The sequence below is a fragment of the Scleropages formosus genome, chromosome 14 (assembly GCF_900964775.1).
Source record: "Scleropages formosus chromosome 14, fSclFor1.1, whole genome shotgun sequence".
In the NCBI taxonomy this organism is placed as follows: Eukaryota; Metazoa; Chordata; class Actinopteri; order Osteoglossiformes; family Osteoglossidae; genus Scleropages; species Scleropages formosus.
The window spans coordinates 13,824,332-13,846,421 of NC_041819.1; the positions used below are offsets into that span (position 1 = coordinate 13,824,332).

Sequence of the window (22,090 nt, forward strand, 5' to 3'; positions counted from 1 at the left end):
CTCCCTCTTTCTCCCCCCTCTCACACTCTCACCCTCCCTCTTTCTTTCCCCCATCTCTTTTCCCCCCTATCACTTGGCCACCCTTCCCCCTTTCTCCTCTCGCTCCCTTTCCTCTCCCTTAACCTCTCCACCGTCCTCTAGCCCTTCATTCTTTTCCCTCTTGCTGGCTCTCTTCCTCGCTTTCTATCTGCCGTCCACCCGCTCTTTTATTTTGCCCTGCTCTCCTTTGGATTTCAGATCATGATCCAGTCTGCTGTAAAGAAAACTCCACCTACTCCAGCTCTAAGATGCTAATGTGGTTGAACACTGACAGTGCAAGCTCTCTTTTGCTCACCCGCTCCCTCCCTCTCTCTCTCTCTCTCTCTCTCTCTCTCTCTCTCTCTCTCTCTCTCTCTCTCTCTCTCCCTCACACCCTCTCTCTCCGTCTCTCCCTCGCTCTCTCTCATCCACTCCCAAATAAATAAGGATGCTGGGGGGGCAGAGAGAGGTGGCTGTATTAGGAAGAACAATGTTGATGCTACACCACCCTCTCGATCTCTTTCCTTTTCAAATTTGAGGATTAAGGGAGATGCTCACGTTGGATCTCTTCTTTTTTTTTTAAACCATAAAGGATGCTCAGTTCTTGCTTCCCTCCTGCTGAATACCGAGAAAGGACTAATGCACTTTTCTTACTATGAAAGAAAACTGCCTAAGAGCCAGCGTTTAGCCACTGGAGACATGCAGCCCTCGCCGGTCTAGTCCCGGGGAGCCTCACCTGCTTGTGGATCTCCTGCCTTTGTAGATCACTGTAAATAGAGGCAACCGCCAGAAACAAACACTAGCACTGCCTGCAGCCCAGCTCCATGGTTTTCTGACTTGTTCCAGCCTGAGATTTTTCTTTTTTGGCATCTGACAGAGGTAGGATTCCTTTCTTCACTTATGTGTCTACATTTTAGAATATTTTCTTCATTGTTTGATTGGGAATTTATGAATAAAAGCACTGTTTTTAAAAGTTAATTTTCATTCCTCGCCTTAGAATAACATCTTTTTGTACAGATATCTTTCCCAGAATAATCTCATGCCAATCTGTTTTATATTTTGCACTTACCTGCAGTTGCTTTTTGCTCAAAGTTTACATTTTACCTTGGAAAGTCTCACAGTGGGGTAAGACAGATGTCCCCGGTCCTTCAGCAGCAGTTTTCAGTCCTAACTTTCCCTATGTGTTGCAATGCACAGTGCAGCCATACGGAGTGTGTTAAAAACAGTGACACACAGTTAAACTTGTTCGTTGGTTCACGTCTCCATGAATCATGCACGCTGCACATCATAATTGCACACACATACGGTTCATTTCCAGTGTTCTTGGCAAAGCTTTCCATCAAAAGGCAAAGTGCAGACATAGCAGCTTGTTTAAATCACTGTTCCATTCTTTGAATTTTTCTGGAATCCCATTTCACATCTGCCTTAAAGTTTGCTCTCTCATCTTAAATTGTATTGAAGCTGGAGGAACTATTAATACTTATGGGGGGGAAGCACCCATTGTATCATATTCCTTCCTTACTGCTGAATGCCATGAAGTAGATTATAATTTTGAGTAAAAATAATTATATTCCACAAGTATATTATAATATTATGATTCAGATCCTAAGAAGCAAGAGGTGGGTTGCCAATATCATACCTATGACAGATGGGTTGCAGATATACAACTGTGACAATGTCCTCCAATGCCCCCCCCAAACCCCCATTTCATAATTTGGGCCAGGTTCTCTCATAACATTTACATGAGTCCCATCTCTCCTTCTGGGACCTCCTTCCTGAAACACCATGGTGTCCTGAAAGAGCGAGGCAGACTGAGGGACTACCTTTCCCACTTCCTAACCATCTATCACATCAAATGAAACACACACACACACTGTGCACCATTGACGTGGGCCCCAGTCACTCAAGAGATGCCAAGATAATCTGTGCTTCTTGTAAAGACAGGAAATGAACAGTAGTGGCATGATTTATAGCCCAGTGGACTCAGTTTTAGGCAGAATCTTATCTGTGTCCGAGGTGAATCAAATCAGGTGCCAGTGCTCTCATAGAGAACCACAAAGTGCGCTAAAATGTGGTGGTACCCAAGTAGAGATGCAGCTGCCCTAATGGTAAAAAAATGAAAAAGTGCCAGCAGCGTGCACTAGTGAGTACTGGCTCAACTGAAGTAGCGATCTGAATGGATGTGATAGTGGGATGTCCTTCAGAGTGGCTCCTACAGACAGACCCGAAAGCATCCTGCATACGAAAGAATGCTTCAGGCAACACACCTTTGATAATACGTGTGTTTACCAAGAAATGACTCATCAAAGGTCACTCATACGTGGTCCACTGGGTCATCATACCATTCACATCTTTTTCACTTAAAATATTACCGCAAAACCTTGAGTTTTACACAGAAATGCATGTGAACAAACGAGAGTTATGTGTGCAAAAGGAATCTTTGGCTACCAGCTGAAACTATGTGAGACTTTGAGTAAATGAATGTAATGAGAATTGCCCGTTCATTCTGTACGGAGAATAGGATCAATTAACACGAAAAGAGATGGATAACTGCTAACCTTAATATCAGTATGCCTGGAATGAAATATATTATAAAATTGGAAAAATACAAAACGGCAATTCCATTACCGATGGCGAGGAATACCTTTTACCTGGAGCTTTACCAGGCTATTGCTCGAATGCATATAATCACAAAATTAAAAATTTTTGGCCACAATTCCATTCTATCAGAAAAAAAAGAGAATTAAATATAAGTCTTAATTTCTTTTTAAAAGATGTTGTCTTGCCAGTTTTAACATCTGCAACTGTGTTTGTCCTCATTTGTTTGAGTAAAGAGCGATGGATACCAACTGTTTTTTTCCCAGCAGACAGTAAACGAAGGGTTTTTCACCATAATTAGGGCAGAACAAACCCCTTTTTTAAGTTGGTGGATCCCAGTATGCATTTCAGGCACAAAACTAACGATGAATACAAAATCAACACAATTAATGGAATTTCTTTTGAACTGCCACAGTAGGCAATCAGGATGTAAAGCTCAGAGAAACCCTGAGTTCCAACGGCTTTGGTGCCACCAGGCGAAACTCAAATAAATTTCAATGAATATGTATTTCACATGAGCTCGCAAACCACAGTGCATAAATAAGAAGGGGGAGAAAAAACATCTTTAAAAAAAATCTCAGTTTAACAGAATATCTTTGGGTAATAAATAAATGCAGAAGGAAGACAATTAACCAGAGGTGGTGTGCATAAAAAGCCAGTCTGTTGGTTGTTTTGGCTGAAGAGAGGCGGTGCACATGTTGTTGTGTGAATCCATGCAAATTATTCCTTTTTTCGGTGGGGTTAGTCTTGCACTTTAACATGAAAACGATGCAGATTTCTGTGCTGAAACTGCCCAGCAGTTCATCTAAGCAACTTGTAATTCTGAATCTCAAACCCTCTCCATCACTACAGCTCCTCTGATTTTACTCTCGCTTTTACTGCTGCGAGCACTTTCGCTGATGCCGAGCTATCAACATCGCACCCTCGCTCTTCGCTGTAGGGTTTGGCACCAACCCGACGCACCCCTTCCCGTGCCAGAACAGCACCAAGCATGGCCCAAAGTTTGGCTGATGCAATTCTGGTTAAGTGTGTTGGTCAGAGGGAAACTGCATCAGTTCCCCACCTGCAACTTGAACTGCCTATTTTATGGTCCCCAGTCCATCACCGCTTGTTATCTCAGAGCAATTGTTGTCCTGCTTTGTTGCCAAGTTGCTCTTGGCACTTGTAAAACTTTCCGATACGCGAGAGAATTTGGAAAACTTCTGCAGATTAAAATTCTACACAAACTATTGGAGACAGACATGGCAGAGGGACGCAGTCACAGGGCTAAGCTCAAGGGTGTCACTTACAGCCCCAGCATGCAGTTAGAGTTTAATAATTCCTTTTATTTCCCGCACATATTAAAAACTCTTTCTTTGCGTGTGGGACTCTGGGCAGAATAATTCAAAATTCAAAAAAAGGATTCTATCTGTGAATCTTTTAATTCTCTGGCCACTTTGGCAGAGGCCCCCCCTGAGGAAGGCGGAATGGGCTTCTGCGCAGGGATAGAGCCTTTTTCTGAACGGCCCCTCGAAAGCAATGTGTGACGGGGAAGCGAATTCGGTCATTGTGTGACTCCCACCGCTGTGCGCGAGAAAGCGGCTGAATTTCGCAGGGACGGCCGATGCCACACAAGCGCTGCAGGCTACCTCTTAAGAGCAGAGTAGCTGTGCATGTCGTTTTATGTCTATTAGCCGTGCACTGGGTTGCTGAACAGGGAGTATTTGGCAAACTGGAGCTGAAATTTAAATCTAGCTCAGGCTGTATAATTAAGTCCCCCCCCCCCCCGCACCATCTATCCAGAGTATCCCATCTGACAGTGTTGGGTTTCTGGATTTATGAGCTTCTAAATGAAGCAAACTTTCCTGCCTATGTGAATGCACACTTTCTAGCCATGCTTTCTAAGGTGTGAAAAATAATATGTTCAAAAGGAGGTTAAAAAAAAATTACAAATGAGCTTTGGCTATTTCTCGTAGACGTAAAGCATGCTGATGTGACAAAGAGTTTATGGATAATATTGAGTTTATGAATGATGATCACATTTACCTGTTGAATGGCCGACTGCACTGACTAATGATCCCCTAAAATTACATTTTCTTAACCCTTAGCAGTCTAACACTGACTGAGCTGTACCGACTTATACTAACTGTAGATAAATTATAAAGTTTAGAGAAGCCTTCAGTTGCCATAGCCGTAAGTAATTCTTTTTGTGTCGTTTAATCACATTCAACTTTTTTGCGCCTCCTCCTCATTTGTCACTATAATAACGGTCATAAGTAACTACAGCTTCTCAAAGCCAGCAGAGCATGAGCTGTGGATTCAATGGGATGAGCTGCAGGTTCATGATGTGTAATCCCAGCGTTTCTCCTTGATGGGCCACATGGACCCTGATATGATGTGACATTGAGAATGAAAGCGTCAGCAGAAGCTGGCTGGGTCTCCATTTAGTCACTGTTCACCGTGATGTCACCTTATTGTTTCGTTTGACAGTTTCTGCACCATAGTTCTTATTACTATTTGTTTATTTAACCGAAACCCTTCTCCAAGGCAGATTAAAATGCTTTTGTATGCAAAGCTTCATACCTGAATTTATCAATTTATTCAACTGTGTTGTTATTGCTCTATCAATTCAGGGTAGTACCTAATTCAAGGATACTACAGCTGGAGCAAGGATTCAAACCGAGGTCCTTTCAAAAACATGGCAGCAGAAGCTCTAACCGCTATGCCTCGTGAATGTTCTTAATAAGTGACCAGGTAAATCACAGTGTTAGAAACATCTCTTGGCTGTTTAAAGAGGTTGATTAAACAATCAAGGTTTTGAGTCCTTGTCTTGATGATGGATGAACGGAAGTGCCACTTAGTCCACTCTGACTCACAGCGACCAGCTGCTGTCAAGGGAAGAATTTAAGTGGCTTCCATGCATGTGTGGGGGGTGCCAAAGATAGGGAGAAACGTGCAAACTCCACAAACCCTAAACTGGATTCAAACCTCACTCCCATAGCTGAGAAGCACCGGTTTTACCAGCTATATCACTGTGTCTCTCAACCAGAGCCATAGTATAATGTGGGACAAGGAAGGCACATTTCCTCATTTGCTAAATGTCATAAAAAGAAAGTAAATAATTAGGTTACTGTGAGGATTATGGGATTGTCAGGCTGGACTTAATGACTGCTCCACAGTGGTCGGAGCTGAAGGTGACTTCTCCACAGCGATCGCAGCACAGCGCGACTGCGCCACTGGAAAATATAATGCAAGAGTTCCTCACACATTTCAGTTCAACATGCTTATCCACACTGATTTATAGAGAGATTTTATTCAGGCATAAAAATACCCTGGGTGTGAGTTAAAATCCTGATGCCATCATTTGCCAGCTTCATTGGGGGTGCTGCTTACTGTCATTTGCTATTTTCCAGGTATCCGTTTTTAAATTGCATTTCAATTTCTTCACAGTTGATGTACCCTAATTCTTCTCCTTTCAATTTACTCTGACTGCAAAAGCCCCAGGCTGCAGTAAAAATTGCTTTATACTTGCTTTGTTTCTTAGAAATAGATTTCTTCCAATTGAAAATGTATGACTAGGCAGATCTGGGGAGAAAAAAAATGAGTTACATTCTGATGCACAGTAGTGCAAAAAAGAGTGCTAATATTATTTTGAAAGGAAATAGGTCTGCTTCAAAAGTTGATTTTATTTACGCTACCACTTGTAGTGGCACTCCATCAAAAGTCAAAGCTGTTTTGATCTTGCATTAGTTGATGGAGACTAAGAAATACAGACAGAGAGTGGGGAAAAGTCATTTTCCTTTCATGCAAATTCATTGGATCAGAGCACCTATAAGTAGAGAGGGTTTGAAGTCTTTGGTCTCATGTTATCATAAAGCTTTCAAGCATGTTTCCTAAGCAAGGACTTCTGCAAAAACAAGAGATAACATATGCTGCTAGCATTATTATTATTATTATTATTATTATTATTATTTTTACTGGGGGGTGTGGTGGCGCAGCAGGCTTGGCCAGGTCCCGCTCTCTGATGGGTCTGGGGTTCAAGCCCTGCTTGGGGTTCTGTCCTGGGTGTTTCCCCTCCACCTCCAGCCTTGAGCCCTGTGTTGCCGGGTTAGGCTCCGGTTCGCTGTGACCCTGCTTGGGACAAGCGGTGTGTGTGTGTGTGTGTGTGTGTGTGTGTGTGTGTGTGTGTGTATTATTATTAAGTAAAGAGATAAACTGACTTTTCTTTAAGTTATTACATTAAAACAATAGTGAAATACTATAGGAAATATAATATCATGAGCAAGAGAAATAATAGTTATTTACACTATACACATAGACTGTGCTGTTAGAAATGTGAAAGTGCAATAAATGTAAGCACTGATTTACAGCTGTGAGGCCTTGCATTCTTCTGTAGATGTCCAGGGATCTTATTTTTGGATCAGCTGATGAGATTCTTTCCAGGAGATTTCTGCATTGGCAGACTATGCGCAGATTACAATGGCTGTTGACTCACCACCTCCTTCGTAATTGTGGACACACAAATACCCAATCCATCCCCTTCCACACACACACACACACACACACACACACACACACACACACACACACACACACACAGGCAGACACACAGCCCTCAGGGGTTTTCAGAGTAATGGAATGTAGTCTTCACACAGCGGTACACCAGCCGAACAATTACTGAGATAGATTCATTTAGAGCTGACTCAAAGCCCAGTCTGAGGATGCGAGCACACCCTGACAGGCAATTGACAAGAAGGCAAGCAATTTCGCTTTTATAAAGCTCTCAGCTGCGGAGCTGGTTGGCTCACGGCGCAGCCCAGACTATGACACCTTCATGACAAAGGAACTAAACAGAATGGATAATGGCATCAGATAAAGCCATGTTTTTAATTTATGGATTATTTATCCTCCTCCCTCCCCTCCCACCCTTTTTTAGGATGTCTGTTCCATGAAATTTTAAATGTGTTTTTTATTCTTTACTGAACTAGCAGATCCATGGCACAAATACCAAGACGATGCAGCATGTTACTGTTTTTTAAACAGCTGAATATTTCTTTCTGAAACAGGGTTCCTAGATTCCAGTGGCGTGATGGAAAATTTCAAAAAGCATTTTGCAGCAAAATGTATTCGCTGTATCCATTCACTAAAATTGTTTAAACTGAATTTATCAACCAAACAAAACCAGTAATTACAGCTATTTACTGTAACACCTCTTTATGGCAAAACTTTGGGCTGTGTTTTGCCTCTCCTAAACCCAAATGTATTAAAATTGCTAATCTTGGCTATTTTCCTGAGTAGACATATGAAAAATGTTAACAACTATTAGTAGAAAAAGAGCATAAATGATTTAATTGCAGGAGATGCTCAAAACAGGCCTGTAAATATTAGCCACAATCCATTAAGCACATAAATATTTGTGGTATCTGTAAATGCTTGTATTTGCTGTTTTTTTTTCTCTCAATGCGGAAAAACAAAAAAAAAAAGTCCAATCTACAGCAAATGAGCTTTTTAATTTTGCTTTTTGGAACTTTTTCATATATTGGATTCCATTCAGGGCTCTGTTGCTTCATAACTATTAATGTGCATATTATGTGATGGGTGTTGTATTATCAGAAGTTAAAATGTCATCAAAGCAGTAATTTATTTCACCCCTCCCTTGTTCCCTTGCCCCACTGACAGGACCCCCAAGCATACAGACACCATACACCATAGACAACGTGTTTCAAAAAAGGCCAATGTAGAAGTACAAATTCTTTGCAAGGAAGTTTTCAAAAGTGGGGCTTTGTTTGTCGCCCATTGCCTCTGATCCTGAGCACTTCGTTGTTCTTCTTTTCGTCAGACCTAGTAATTCCACTGGGGTTTCATCGCCTCCTCACACTTCACCCGGAGAAGAAAGGAACAGAAAAAAGAACTCCCACTTTTTTGTGCAGCCAGGTTTCTCTGCAGTCACCACAAAATTGGTTGGCAGTCGCAGTTTAAAGTGGGGCTGGAGGGTGAGGGTTTACCTGGGTGGATCTGTGGAGATGGGGCATCGCTGATTCCGAGGGCTCGCTTGATGCTGCCCCAGATAAGGAGAAGCAACAGCGCTCAGTCTCTTACTGCTGTGCTGGAAGGAACGCAAATACACAATGTCTAAAAACTTCTCAAATAATTCTGAAGCTGAGTTATAGTGTTTAAATCAGACATCTGTGCAATGTTAGAATGTTGAAAATTAATGCTTAAACAGATGGAAAATGCTCCCTCGGTGTTACTCATAACACAAATACGATCAAGGTGCCAGCCGTTGGCTGGTGAGTTTTCCAAGGCGTTACTTCTTCAGTGAATGATGTGTAAAATCATATATGGCTTTACAAATATTTTCAGAATGGTATGAACCTCAGAACCCAGTCAATTAAATGACCTCTGAGCTTCCCTTGGAGGGAAGTGGGAAAAGAGCCTGTTACAGGATTCATGTAAAGCAGCCGGATTAGAGTCCTTCAGGGTTTTTAAAATTTGTAGAGTCTGTGTATATGTTTAAGTGGCATGGTAACCCATTGCACTTGTATCTGGGAATTCTTGAGGAGTCAGGTGTGGGTTAAGAGCTTCCTTTCTAAAGTTATGACGGACTTCGTATTTGGGAGGTACATTTCCCACTTGGCTACAGATACTCAGCACCATGTTGTTGTATTTTGGAAGATCTTGTCTGGAACAGTTCTGTCTTGGAATGTTGTGGAAGGTTTTTAGGAAGCACTTTTGCTCTCCTTATGCAATTCAGAATTAATTGCAAGCTTGAGAATTCATAACTCCAGCAAAGTAAATGTGCATCATTTACAGAACATTGCTGTTTAGCAAAGAAAGGGATTTCCCAGTGAAAGATGACTGTCTTGATATCATTCCATTGTACAGCTCTATGTGTAAAACTAATCCAGAAGCTGAATTGACACTGAGATGTTTTTACGTGTGCATTTTTCTGCTGAAAAAGAGTCTCTTTGTAGCACGCTGGTTCAAGGAATGATGAAGCATGAGGCAGTACAGGGTGGACTTAGAGTTTTATTTTATTATGCAGTGCAACAAGCTCCTGTCCTCCAATAATCCTCCATTTAAATAATACAGCAATAACAGACCCACATCAGGTAAGCAGGCGTGACTGTCCCGGAGGTGGGCATGGCCATGCTCCTGTGTGTCACATTCTAATTTTGAAATTCTAAATGCAGTTAATATAATCTAAACTGCTGATAATGCATGTTTTATCCTGAATAAATTATCCGTTGTTGCTGTTATTAAGATAATAGTGTATATAAAATGTATATATACTTTAACAAACTTATATGCGTCATATGGATATACACTGTATAAATATAATCTTAGATGCACCAGAAAATGAATTTTCACATTCAGCTGCGTGAGGCAGAGAGCCCCCCCTTTGTTTCGCAGTGCCTGCACTTTGAAGATGTGATTCCTCGCGCTGTGATTGCAATGACGGCAGCTCGGCTGCTCACCGCTTTCCTTGTAGCACGGGATAGCAGAAACAGGACCTCACCAAGGAAAACGCCAAGACGAACGTCACCCCATCTGAGATTCTCCCACAGGGCGATCGGAGAGCAGAGTCTGAGGGGAAACAGCAGCTGGGTTCACCCCACTGAGTATACACTGGCACAAAAAATTAATTTAAAAAAGTTGAGCTCTAAAGGATAATTAGACTCTTTCTCTTCCAGACAGTGACACTTAGCCTTTGTTTCTTTATGCATGTCTGTCATGCTATGGGAGAAGCAGCAAAAGCAGGAGAAACCAACAACTCATGGAGGGGGAAAGAAGGGCTGTGCTCTGAAGAAAAAGGAAAAAACAACAGACTGTGGAGCACTTCACTGTCAGGTGTCATTAGATTTATTTCTGCTCCTCTGTCTCCCTCTTAATTGGAAGTTGCAGGTGTACCATGAACATCGGAGGAAGGAAAACATACTTAAGAGAGAGCTGACAGGACAGACAAAGAGGATTTATTTAAAAAAAAAAATAAAAAATCTGTCAGGTGGGTCCATAATGTAGGACGTTTATGCAGGGAAATGGTTCTCTCCCTCTTACCAAAAACATTTTGAGTTATGCAAATCTGTTCCATGCCTGTTATGTTGCACAGTTTAGTATTATTGACCCTCTAAAAATTACAGGAAATAAATGAATACATAAATGAATATAGAAATAATCAGTTTTCAGAAACTGCTTGTCCAGTGCAGGATCACAGTGGTCCGCAGTCTATCTTGGAAGCATAGGGCGTGAAGTAGAGTACAACCCAGATGGAATTCTGGACATACACACTTATTCGCTCACAGACAAACACATCATGGCCAGTGTAGCGTCACCAAATCACGTGAAGCAAGTACAAGAACTGTGGGAGGACTGTAGGAACAACATCTGAACACAGAGAAAACATGCAAATTCCGCTTCTAACCGATGCTTGCAGCCACATCCCAGGAGCTTTAAGGCACAAAAAGAACTTTTACTGGGTAACAGATAAAGTAAATGTTTTAAAGGGATTCAGAACATGCATATTTAATAGAAATATGCAACAAAATTTTATTTTTATACAGTGCTGCAACTTTTCCATTATATTTCTATACATTATTCCATTGTATTATTATTATACAATATTATTTTATTATTTGGAAGCAGCCAAACATAGAAACTGTAACAAATGCAATGCTCTTCTTTGTAAAATTGTCACAGTTGGACATCTGTGCATGATTAATGCAGAGCAGTTGCTTAGTGCTCAAACTGTAGGGGAAAATCTGCGTTTTCTTGTTGTGACCTAACAAGATGCCCACTGGAGCAGGTCGAGTGTCTCTTTGGCAGAAGCCTCGCCTTCCTGCAGAGAGAACAAGCCGTCCGCATTAGTGCACTGACATCTTCCAAGCTGACAACCACCTCTTCACCTCAGCAGGACCGGTCCTGTCACCCAGGAGAAGGCATTGCTAATGAAATAATCACTAATGCTGAAGTTAATATTCTTGTTTTGGAAGAGTAGTAGCTAGAGACACCGTGTCAGACGTAAGGACTCACTTTAGCCAGCCAGGATCTTCTTATTTTCACTACGCAGCCTTCACCAAAACAGCTTCACAGCGACTCCTTCCTACAAAGCTTTTACTATGAGTTTTTTCATCAAGCGATTTCCTTAATTTGGCGTAACTAGTTTAAATACGATTTGACTTCAATGCAGCGCACACAAGTGCCCCCTGGTGGCTATTGTTTTATAACAATGCAAAAAAAAGCATTACCCTAGTCGCGGCAAGTTCGTGTGCTCTCTGAATGGTGTGCAAGTCGAGTGTAGGCGTGCTGTATATAAATTGCCGTGGATTAAAAGCCCCTGCAAGGCAAATGAATAAAACTGTTTTGGAAGCCATCAGTCGTATCCTTTCGCAATGCTGCCATCCCAGTGCTTCCGCGACATAAAGGCGTCGGTGCGAAACAAATGCCAGATTTCGTGCCAGCTTTACTTCTCTCATACTTCACAAGCACATTGCCTTACTCGCACAAAAGTAAAGGTAATGCCAAACTGCATTGCATTCAGGATTAGGAGTTACCCTTGTGCAGCTAGTGCCAATGACGATCTCTCGCGCTTGTTCAGGATTACCTTTTCGAAATGCGCTACAGCAACTGTAGCGGTGTTACTGTAGCACCAAATAACAATAGCATCTGTTCCTAACATCCTGGCAAGACTGTCAGTGTAAGAGACTCAAGTGTCTCATTTTATTAGGATTCAGTAGAACTTCAAATGGCTGAAGCCGGGGGTGCCTCCTGAATGGCCGACGTCTCATCTCTGGAAGCCCGCGAATCTTGACCAGAGTGGTGCTGTCACATTGTTTACCCGTTCTCCTGTCAATGAGACGACACGTGTACTTCAATATCCTCCGGGGTGCTATGACTTCCGGGACAGTAAACGAATTTACTGGCAAATAGCCGTGTCACTTCCCATCAGCCCTGACTCCTGTCCTGGGTTTCAAAGTCATATCGTATGGCTCTGACCATTTTCAGATTGGAGAGGGAGGCAACAGCTCTTTGACAGCATGCCTCGTGGGTGTTCAGTACCAGGTTTGGGACGAGTTTTGAAAAACACGTTTCTTGATTGTTGCTATCTGATTTTTATAATTATGGCGATATCCTCACCACTGGCCACTGGAAGATGACAGTGTCTCTAGCTCTTAGTCTGAGCTTCCTACTGGGTCACCTTGTGAGGCCAACGGTCTTTGTCAAACATTCAAGCTTGAAGTGCAGCTTTTTGCAGTCAGATATTAAGTTACCTGCAAAAGGCAGCAGGCAGCATTCTTGTTAAAGGAAATTGATCTGGATCTGATCCAACAAGGTCGTGGGTTGAGGTCTCCGGAAGAGGCCCTGCTGTAGCACTGAACTTGCACTACTTCGGTTAAGTATCCAGCTGTGCAAATTTTCAGCTGAAGTAGGTGGCTTTGGGTGAAATAATATGTTAATGAATTAATTCAGCCGCACTGTTGCTGTTCGAAGATGTCGGGGCTTTCCAATGAACACGTGGCGTCGATGCTGCTGTCTTCTAATAAATTACCAAGATTTATTTGCGCTATTTGCCAAGATTTTGTCCCACTCGTGTGTGTGTGTCTGTGTGTATACCCAAAGCTAATGGACTTCACCTGCCTGCCACCAGTTAAACCCAACCATGTTACAGTACATGGTTTTACCAGATACTATAGCCATTTACATTGAGCTTCCTGCTGAAACCTAGTACATGCTGGTTTTCAACTCACATACACTTCTATGCAGCCAAATTATTGTTAGTTTGTTGGGTTAACACACATGGTGAACTACAACATGTTTACCTGCATCTCCACAGTCCCAACACTGTAGCGTATCTCGTAATGTATGGTTGAACTGGACCACCAGGGGTTCACACAGCTGCTCCAGCAGTCATCCCACGGTCCAACAGTGGAGCCAAGGAATTCTCAACTGCTTACAGCTGGGAATCTGAAGTCGCGCGGGAGGTTCTGATGCACTCCTAAAGCGATCGCTCAATTTGGGATTCAAGGTTTTTCGCGGTGGCAGAGCGTGCCGCCTAGAGTGCAGGCCTGTGAATAGGACTGCAGCCTGTGGATACTTATCCTCTTATCCGCCTCTCCAGCATCCCGCTGAGGCTCAGGTTTCAACTTCAATGTCAGTGTCAACTAGAGAGTCTTGGCAAAACAGAGCAGTGAAGTGAACCTTTTGGTTCCGTCCACTTGAGATGTCTTCTTTTGAGCCATGCAGCCAAGGTGAAGCTGCATAGGCCAACACATGTGCTACTTGAGAACATATATATTATTTTATATATACATATAAATATATATTTATATTTTGTTATATGTTTATATGTATATATGTGTATGTATAACAAAAAAGGGAGACTCTCTGACCTTTATTCCAACCAATCTGTGTGCAGTTCAGCTTTGATCCCATTAAGAACCCTCGCTGTTAATCTGTCCTACGCTATGTCTCCTCTTCCCAGCACTGCGAAACCCCTTTAGAGCTCAAGATAATTATTATCACCGAGTTCAGGCCCTCTGTGTTTGTCAGCTCTGTGACTTGCTTTTCTGAGGTTTGAGTTTGTCATGTTCAGTTTCCAGGGCACTATTATAATGAGACTGACTGCACCCAGCATCACCCCCCCACTCCTTCTCCTGAACCTCAACCAGAACCTGCTTAAATATTTCCTGTGATGCCTTTTTTTTGTGTGCTAGAGAAGTCCCAGATGATTTTTTCAATGAATCCCTGGTATACATCGTCTTTTGCTCACTTTTCCACAGGTGACCACAGTCAATCATCTCAGGTAAGAGTTTATGAAAGGTGGATAGACAAGTCACAAACATTTACACCTTCGGTGCTGCTGAACTTCGTGTTATGTATTACTTGGTGTTGGTGTTGACACCTTGTGGCTGTGTAAATATCTGTGTTTCGACTGTTTATTGGCTTTATTTACTCTCCATTGGGATGTTTGGCTTCTGTTTTTCTGGAAGACGAGAGACACCGAAACAGATTCAAAATCGCTGTATCTTTATTCTATCACCATGAAGACCTCCTTCAAATTAAAGTGAGACTTTTTTCAATTTTGAAGTGACATTTCAGAGATTATGTTCTTGCCTTGCTTCTAACAACATAAAAGACGCAACTTTATCTAAAGGCTTATCCTGTGTGTGTGTGTGTGTGTGTGTGTGTGTTTGTGTGTGTATGTGTATATAAACTTTCGGGGAGCACATCAAATACAACAGTAGTTTCATTTATTTTTTACAAAACAGAAAAGAGGATTTTAACATCTCACCTCTTTGAGGTTTGGTAATGGAATTAGCTTTTAACAGACTGGTACTGTAGTTCTTCTGTGCTGCAAAAGCCTTTGAATAGCAGTAGTTATCTATGAATTTTGCGTATTGAATGGTTTGGAGAAAGCCCTTAATGATTCTGTTGGACGTTTTTAGCCTGTTTTTGGAAGCGCCGTTAATCTGACATTACAACCAATGGTTGTGAAGGTGGGATCACAATGGTTTGCCCAATTATACAGCTGGCTAATTTTTACTATATCTGTTCATTGAAAGTACTGTGATCAAGAGTACTACAGCAGGTGGGGGGATTTCAATGAACCTGACTCTTCTGAGCCCAAATTTGGCAGCTCTCACCCAAACGCCACCAGCAACCGATACTAGACACTCATATTCTTGTCATTCCCCTGAATTCCTTGATTTTAAAGAAGTTAAATGTTGTAAATGTGCTTTGTTTCTGTACGCCACTCAATTTCCTTCAGTGCATTTTAATATGTCTTGGTTACTTCCAGGAGCTTAACATGCAATGCGTGCAAAAGTACATTAAAAATTAAAATGTTTCAGACATAAATATAGTTTGATTATGTTCCATATGTCCCTCTGTGCAGTTCTTCTTTTCTCTTAGTTGCATGCTTGTATTTAAACAGCAAGTGGAGAGGTGCATTTACCCTTTGAAAAAAGTGGACGCGTTCCAGTTGCTCTAACGTATGAGCCACTTTTTCTTTCCTCAACTTGTGATAATAGTAAGCGAGTGGTGTTGCTGGTTATTGATGGAACGTGTCCATTGCGGGAACTGTGCAATTAGCAGCGTTGACTGCGGCAGGAAGATGAGCCGCCGCATTGAAATGGCCTCACTTAACGACAGTGGTAATGAAAGAGGGTGCTTCCCATGGGGGGCGGCTTCTTGGGCTCTGCTTGGGGGAGGAGGCCCATGGTCACGCTACACCGGGCCGAAGACGGGATGAGCGCCGCTGTTTGCGTGACACTTTCGATGGGGAGAGAGGAGTGTAGATTGCCTGTGAGTCTCTAGGAAAACCATTACAAGATGCGGCTCAATAAATCAGATTTGTCAGAGTCTCCCTGGGAGAGGCAAAACATATTCCTTCGAGTACAGTACTCGAGTAAAGAAAAATTCCAATGAAGTTTCGCAAATTTTTTTAAAATAGAAAATAGTCTAAAAGTGAAGTCCAGAGAGGTCTGTTTTCTAGCAATTGCTCACATTGCTCAGACATCCCTTAAAGGTTAGAAAACACATAGACACACAAACACATATATACACATTACTTGCTGAAGGACTCTTAAGGATGCATGCAGCTTTTTGCTTATTTTCAATCACAATGGATGGATAAACACAGTTTTTTAATCAAAATTGATGGCTAATGCGTTCCAGTTAGATTTTTTGCTCCTCAATGCACCATTATTATTACATTTTGTAAGAGAGCCTCTTGCTTTTGCTGCCTATAACATCTTGGTGGGCTTGTGATTCTCCCAAATGATCCATCTTCTGCTAGTCGGTTTCAGTCTTTGTAATACACTTGTGATTAAAGCTTTACAGCTATGCAGCTTTAAAGTTTTTTTTTTTTTTTTTCCCCCTCCAAATGGTGAGCACTTAGCAACGCAGGCATGTTTGCAGTGCTTACTCTTAAAGATCGTGTTAAAGCAGGAGGGTAATTCAGCATGATTTAACACTTACTGACGAGACCTCTTCTTTTTCATTTAGATGTGCTACTTTTTACGATTGCTAGGAGCAGCGTTGAGAACATATCGACGGTCACAATACCACATTAACATGTTTCATAATTCCAAAGTGACATTGGCACAAGGTAAAGCACAAGATAATGGAAAATTGCTGTGCTCCCCTTTCCTCCTCATGTGGCTGTTATCTGACACTGATAACGGTTGCATCAAAAGATATCACTTCCTTTCCCAAAATAGAATAAAGTAAAATAACAGAGAATAAAGACTGGGAGTGGGAGGTTAGGAGGTGAAAAAAAATCAGCAAAAACGATATTTTCACATTTGAGAAGGAAAGTCTTTAATTTTATAAGCGATTTCTATTATATTCTCAGGTACAGATAGAGAAGTGTTGTCTTTGTTGCTGTGGAATTGCTAAATAATATGAATTCTGCTGTGGAATTTCTGTGCTTACACACACGCACAAACCTTTACACAGGCTGTGGATAAAAGGTGCGGTGATAAGGAAATTCTTTTAAAACTGCCGTCCAGTGCTCCGGAAACCTCCTTTGAGATAGAAACCAAAGTGTCAAGGTGTCTTTCACACCCAAGCCACAGGAGCAACATAATCTTTCCATAACCTCAATTTCATTTGTGACAATAATTTTGTCAGAGGGGAACAAAATAGGGGAACAAAGAAAGGAAAAAAAAACATCACAATGTTCACACAGAGACTTGGCTTTTACATCTCCTTACCAATTCAATGTTGAACTTTTTCTATGCTGAGTTTATGAAAACATTTTTTCTCAAACATTCTTGATGTTATTTACATCTGCTACACATTCTTCTTTAGATGGCACAAGAGCAACAAAGATGCTCTTCATACATACACATAAATATAATTTTAATGCAAGCAAAGAGCTGGACAGGTAGATGGGGAGTAAAGTAAAATTCAGTGTAGAAATGCTCCAGTGCACTTCAAGAAGACATTGAGCACCTGCTGAAAGTGCAGAATGAATCCAGATCGTTACAGATAATGAGTGTGTCTGCATGAGCCTACCACGGAAAACATAATATCTCATTTACTCACTGAGTACAGCTTATAAACTTCACAAAAAGAAAGAATCGGAAGAGTTTAAAACATGACACCAAGATTTAAGAAAACACATTTACATTTTTTTTCAATTACCACATGCGTTTCTCAACAGCGACATGAAATTGAGGGTAAACAAAACTGCACTCCAAAACAGACAAAGAGCTTTAGACACAGACAGTGTCTGATACCATCATTTTGATCATTGCTCAAGCGGCTGCCTATGGAAGTGAGAGTCACATATGAAATACATAGACTGTCATGATGAATACTATGATGAGGATTTATGCAGCCATCTGAAAATAGGTGCAGAGGAGAAGGGTTTTGAGAAATTTCTTGAAATCTTGTGAGGGATTCAGCAACTGTGAGGGACAGAGGGAACTCTCTCTATTACATCAGGGACAAACCCAAGAAAGTATGGGCTTTCGGTTTTGGACATTCTGGGACTTTTTGTACCCGTCATGAGAAGAACACACAAGGTGAAGGAGAACAGCACTCTTCCAAGAGTATAGAGAGTGATTAGGTTTTTTAGGTATTAATACCTCATTTTCCTTTATTAATGTGTTTAGGGTGAAGAAAAGGGCTGAAGCTGAAGTTCAGAGAGTGATATCCACCATATTTTACTTTGAACTGGGCTGAATATGGTGGTATCAAACGCATTCTGTAAAACAATAAGATATGAATGCAATGTGTGAGCAAATTTAGTTTGCTGGTAAATGAGGGGGTTGATCTTGTCAAGAAAGAGCAAGAGAGGCGACATAACCACAATTTTGCAATCATTTGGTGCAGCTCCATTTATCATAAAATGAAATGAAAACTTTGAAGAGCTGATTGCAATCTCTTCAGCTGAGTACGTAACAGATAACGCTTAATCAGTTCAGCAAAAAAAAATTAAAAAGTAAAATCTTAAAGTTCTGACTGTCTATAAAATAATAATCAATATCCGCACAACACACTTTGGTCTATAATCAGGATTTGAGTTTTCCAGAGATGTGTCACATGCCAGACTTGTCAGTGTTCAAAACACCTAAGTTGGGCATCACTGCTTCGATTAATATATTTTTGTGGGTTTAGTATCCTTTGATCTGTCCCGCTGTGAGATCATTTTTATACGTATATATCCATTTTCAGATGATGTGAGCTTATGGCAGGAGATTCAAGACTTTGCCCCAGGTATTTGCCTTTGCCCATGACAGAACAGAAAATTAGATACGTACGTGCACTAGATCTTAATTTGTTTTCAGGAAATTCCAAAACAAAAGCGTGCAAAATTCTCACAACCTTTTGGATACTGGTGAAGTTATTTAAATGATAATATTTCCATATTTGGCTTAATATTTTTGTGTGTGGTCTTCGGTAATGCTTGATTTATCAGGACATGAAGGTGTGATGTAGTGCTGATAAAGATGCTCTAGACTGAAAGAAAACCTAAAGACAGTGGCGCAGCGGGTTTGGCCAGGTCCTGCTTTCTGGCGGGTCTGGGGTTCTTCTCCAGCTTGGGGTACCTTGCGGAGGACTGGTATCCTGTCCGGGGTGTGCCCCCTCTAGCCTTGCGCCCTTTGGTGCCGGGTTGGGTTTCAGCTTGCCACGACCCTGTTTGGGATAAGTGGTTGTAGGCACTGTGTGTGTGTGTGTGTGTGTGTGTGTGTGTGTGTAGATCAAATATTCTTTGTAGCCATAAAATCACACACACACACACACACACACACACACACACACACACACACTTTCTGAACCACTTGTCCCATACAGAGTTGTGGGGAACCAGAGCCTACCCGGCAACACAGGGCATAAGGCCGGAGAGGGAGGGGACGCTCCCAGGAGGGGACGCCAGTCCGCCGCAAGGCACCCCACGCAGGACTTGAACCCCAGACCCACCGGAGTGCAGGACCCCGTCCAACCCACTGCGCCACCACGCACCCCCTAAAATCAAACTCCTGTCTAGTAAATAAGATGTTTATCTAACACTTTTCTCCAAAGCGACTTAAAAGTTTTACTGGAACAACTTAAGGTAAGTACTTTGATCAGGAACACTACAGCAGGAGGCTGGATTTAAACCTGAGTTCTACAAGTGCATGGCAGCAGATCGAATCACTATGCTACCTGATACCACAGAAATCTATCCAACCATCTACCCATCTGTCTATCCATCTATTTACTTTCAGTTACTGCTTGAGCAGAGTCACGGCGATCCAGATGCAATCCTGAAAGCACTGGGTGCGTGGCTTGGGGGGTGGCTTGGGGGGACGGGACACCAGTCCATCACAGGGTGCAGCGTTGCCAATTCACCTGAACTACATGTCTTCAGACTGTGGGAGGAAACCAGAGAGAACATGTAAACTCCACACAGACTGACTGGGGATCAAAGCCACATTCTCTTGCACCACCCAGGCACTGTGAGGGGTGCCATCCACCCCAAAAATGCATATTAAAAAATAAACAATACATTAATTAGATAATAAATGAAATACCAACCCAGAGAAAGCCCCTCTTCAGTGTCGCTCAGGTCAGGTGTGATATCTCAGGTTCTCTATCTCTGCTTCTTCTAACTAAGCTGCATTTTGTATGATCGCACAATCCATTAGTTTATATTTCAGTAGGCCACGACTTTATCCAAAGTAAGAGACACTTTTACAAAGTTACTCAGATATTTTATTGTAGCAGGACAGTATAGATGGATAGGTACTTTAGTGATCCTGAAATAAATGGCACAGGGTTACAGCAGCAACATAAAACAAGGTATTGGATTAGAGCTGCAGCGGACTAGGTGAACGGCACAGACAGAAAAGTGTGTGCAAACAGACAGTGAACTGCAAAGTAATTAAAATTAAGTGAAAAGCAGCACCGGAAGCCTAGCTCGGTTAGTCCAATGCCAAAAACAGTCTCTAGGTGGGAGAACAATGAGTGTACTGTAGTTTGAGTACATCTCTCAATGGTTCAACAGCAGACCCCTGCTTGGACATACATCGGCATGTTCACGTCATAAATTCATGTTCTTGTCCCACATGGTACCTGCTGATCCATACTGGCGTGCATATTGAGACGTTATTAAACTTGATACACAGGCAACTTTATGTTTTTCATATGTAATGTCACTATTCTGCATTGGTCATTAATGCTTATAATCTAATAATTGTTTTATGCTATGAACTGCTATTCTGTTGGATTCTGTTGTATCTTGTGTTAGTACTGATAATGGAGTGCATGTCCATGGAGATACAACACTCTGCCTTTTGCTTTGTATCCAGCGGTGCACTGGGCATAACCTCACATTTCCATGCATTTTTTGGATGCATCCTGTACTCTGCAAGACATCGATGACCTACTTTAAAGTTTAAGTTCGCTCTCGGTTCGCGATGTAGATATTAAATGAAAGCTCACGTTCCGCAGGTCTCGCGGCTTCCTGTACAGTTTCCAAACACAGGACACAAAGGTACTTTGTGGCAGCTGAGAATGTTTTATTTAACCACAGTTTTGAGAGCAAATGCAGAGGCTCTCAGGGAAAGCCTTGCAGTAGGATGCAGATAATAAACAACACAAATAAAGAAAAGTATAATGAATTATGTTATGACAATGTGGCTTTTTGGCAAAGAAATTTCCTGTTATTGCTGCTTGCTGACCTTGCTCCGAATGAGCAAATGTGTCGCTCGCTCCCATTGCTTGAGATGCATAATAACAGTTCAAGGTGATTCAAGTGATGTCTTTATGTGAGGTATACCACGTTCTGCACAACTTTAAAGTTCACACAAAAAGCAGCACAAGCCATACAAACATTCTCTCCCTTCTCTTTTTATTTCTTGTTCTTTTTTTGTTTCTTCATATTTCCATGCTGATTTAATTCCCAGTTTTATGAATAAGGCATATTTGCTGTCTATGAACCTTATACGTGCTTTTTCATATTCGCTATCCATTAGATCTTTTGTGGTTCAAGTTGAAGTTGTTTTTGTTATTGATGATGATGTTGAGTCAAACTGATGTCTTTGAGAAGTTCTGGACACTGTCCTATAAACATAGTGGACAGGAGCAGGGGGTTGGGGGCTGTTCACCCCGTGGCACTTTCTCAAACCGCAGTTCTGATAGCCAGGGTCTGTGATTGATCATTCCTGAGAAAGGGAGGGGCCCAGGACACAGCCAGGTCGATAATTTGAAAAGACGGGCCTGGGCTCAGGGGTGGGTGCCTGAGAGAGTCCTTTTTAAAAACATTTGTGTGTCTTTCAGCACTTTGAAAATCTGGGCTCTGTCTCTGTTGCTTTTGGGCTGCAGTAACCTGCCAGCCTACTGCACATTCCTGCTGGATTTTTCCGTTTTTCTTTGCTTCATCTAAATTTAAAAATGTATCAAAACCTCTGAAAAGCAGAAATTCAGGTATCTATGAAATATTTGTTTGATGCCATCCTTTAAAATTCACTGCTTTCACTGTACACGTTTTTTTCCAAATGTCATA

General features: G+C 41.7%; 1 protein-coding gene across 1 annotated transcript in view; it reads left to right on the plus strand.

Annotated features, from left to right (window-relative positions):
- Nucleotides 1-480: 480 nt before the first annotated feature.
- The window catches only part of sgcd (sarcoglycan, delta (dystrophin-associated glycoprotein)), a 122,994-nt gene continuing 101,384 nt past the window's right edge, over nt 481-22,090 (plus strand). The window contains exon 1 of the mRNA XM_018728585.2: nt 481-897. The gene's annotated coding sequence lies outside the window, so the exon portion shown is untranslated. The remainder of the gene's footprint in view (nt 898-22,090) is intronic.